Source organism: Corapipo altera, unplaced genomic scaffold (genome assembly GCF_003945725.1).
Source record: "Corapipo altera isolate COAL_440 unplaced genomic scaffold, ASM394572v1 77b, whole genome shotgun sequence".
NCBI lineage: Eukaryota > Metazoa > Chordata > Aves > Passeriformes > Pipridae > Corapipo > Corapipo altera.
This window is the reverse complement of record NW_020884933.1, coordinates 2,545,257-2,547,457: the sequence shown is the minus strand read 5'-3', so window position 1 is coordinate 2,547,457 and position 2,201 is coordinate 2,545,257. Positions and strand designations below refer to the sequence as shown.

The window sequence follows — 2,201 nt, the reverse complement described above, 5'->3', positions numbered from 1 at the left end:
CCCGCTCAGGGATCCTCCAGCCCGCTCAGGGATCCTCCAGCCCGCTCCGCGATCCTCCAGCCCGCCCCGCTCGCCGCGGATGTCTCTGCAAGAATGAGAAGCGTGGAAAAAAACTCGCGGCACACGCTGCTGTGCCCGGGACCCCCCGCCCGCCCACAGCCCTACCTGCGGCCGCTCCTGCTCTGCCTCCCACCCGCGAGGGCTTTTTGTTTCCCACCCCATCCCCCGCGGAGCCGGAGCGGGACCGCGGGAGCATCAGCGGGGTCCGAGCAGCGCCCGGTCCTGGGCTGCGAGTGCTGAGCCCTGGAGCCCCCCGGGACCCCCCGAGCCACCCAAAAGCCCCGGCAGCTCTCCTAGAAGCCGCTCCCGCTGCCCGCCGCGCCCCTCGATCCCGGTCTTGATCCCGGGCTTAGTGCCGGTCCTACCTCGGCGCTGCCCGCGGCTGAGCCGAGCCCAGCCCAGCGCCCGCGCCTCCGCCGCGGTTTAAATGGGCAGGTTGGGCCCGGCAGGGAGCATGCGCTGCCCGGGCCGAGCGGGGCCAAGGGGGGAGCCTCGGCCACCCCCGCAACGGCACCGCAACCCAGGTCCCAAATCCCCGCAGCCCCCGTCCCAAATCCCCGCAGCCGAACCCCGTGCAGGCACAGCCGCCCCGCAGCCCCGATCCCAAATCCCCGCAGCCCCAGAACCGGACCCTCCCCACCAGGAGAGCAGCCCCGTTCCCCGGGAGAACATCCTGGATCCTCGGAGCCCCGCAGGGTCCGCCAGGAGAGCAGCCTCGCTCCCCGCACTCTGTTTCCCGCAGCCCCGTTCCCCGCACACCGTTTCCCGCAGCCCCGGAGCCGGGAGAGCATCCCCCCGATCCCCGCATCCCTGCGGCCGAACCCGCAGCCGGCACAGCGGCCCCGCTCCTGGATCTCGGCCGGCGGAGCATCCCCGGAGCCCCACACCCCGTTCTCCTCACCCCTGACCGGGAGAACAGCCCCTCTCCTTCCAACCCCTATCCCTGCAGCCCCGGAGCCCCGCACCCCGTTCCCCATCGGCCCCATCAGCCGCTCCGTTCAACCCGAACAAAAAGTGGTTTCACTTCTTTTAAAAAAACCCCAACAAATAAACAAACAAACAAACAAATTTTTTTCTTAACCTTTTCCTTTTTTCCCGTTCCCTCCCACTCGAGCGTTGACGGCAGCAGGAGTGGTTCTTTTGGTTTTGTTTGGGTTTACTGAGTACTGTTGGTTGCTCGTAATTGCTTGGATTGTACGCAAACGGGTCCCCTGCTCTGGGAAGTTTGTGACCTGGCCCTGGACGTTATTCGTGGGAGGTGGCTGCTTAACTCACACGGCTGAGAGGAGAGACACAAAATATATACATTTATATATACACACTTGTACAGAGACATCTCGACGTTATAACAGCATCTAACTTGTCTAACAGATCCCTGAGCTGAGGAAAAAATCAATGTTCTATTCATCCAGCCAGCCCTCGAGATGAGAACCCTTAGACAAAACAGCCTTCCCTAAACATCTGCAGCAACAAGTATCTTTTTTTTTCATGTGTGTGTGTGAACAAAATGAGCAGAGGATAGGAAAAATGAGGCAAGAATGCAGTTGACAAAACCAGCTGTTCCTAAATTAATGTTTGCAAATGCTTGGGCCAGTTCTTCAGCTGAAGACTTCAAAAGTCGTCAAAAGACTTGGGCTGGTTTGTGCTATTTAAAGATTTGGCCCCTGGTTTTGCAATGAATTCACTCAGCTCTATTAGTTACAGGAGCATTACAAAAGATTAGTTATTTTTAATCTTCACAGGGTCCCTCCTTTGAGCAGCTCTGTACCTCTCAAGGTCAAAAATCCCATTTCCACGTCACATTTCAGCTTGGGTCAGCGGGATAGTTGGTGTTTTTACTGGGAGCAGCTGTTCCCTCCCAAAGTTTGCTGAAAGGACTCGCCCTGCACAGAAAAAGCAGAGAGGCACCTGCATTTATTGTCACTTGAGCTGATGAGAACTCACTCACTGGGGTGGCTGACGAGCAGAAATGACACTGCTGTTTCCTGAAAAAAAAAAAAAAAAGGGAAAAAAAGAGCTTTTTTGGCACTCCAGATGCAGGAACTCGGTAACAAAAAAATCCAAACCCAACAAAAAGCACTGGAGAGCTGGGCTATGACTTCAGCTGGGGAAGTGCCAGAATCCAAATCTGGGTGGGGAGA

At 57.6% G+C, this 2,201-nt stretch overlaps 1 protein-coding gene across 3 annotated transcripts in view; it reads right to left on the bottom strand.

The window, feature by feature from the left end:
- The window catches only part of SLC45A3 (solute carrier family 45 member 3), a 27,458-nt gene extending 26,999 nt beyond the window's left edge, over window positions 1-459 (bottom strand). The window contains exons 1-2 of one of the 3 annotated variants that reach the window (XM_027659853.1): window positions 426-459; window positions 1-85 (exon numbers count right to left, since the gene is read on the bottom strand). The exon at window positions 1-85 is cut by the window's left edge and continues 109 nt beyond it. The gene's annotated coding sequence lies outside the window, so the exon portion shown is untranslated. Of the gene's footprint in view, window positions 246-425 lie in introns of those variants that run through there. The other 2 variants (XM_027659856.1, XM_027659854.1) reach the window with 2 other exon arrangements.
- Between the last annotated feature and the right edge of the window lie 1,742 nt (window positions 460-2,201).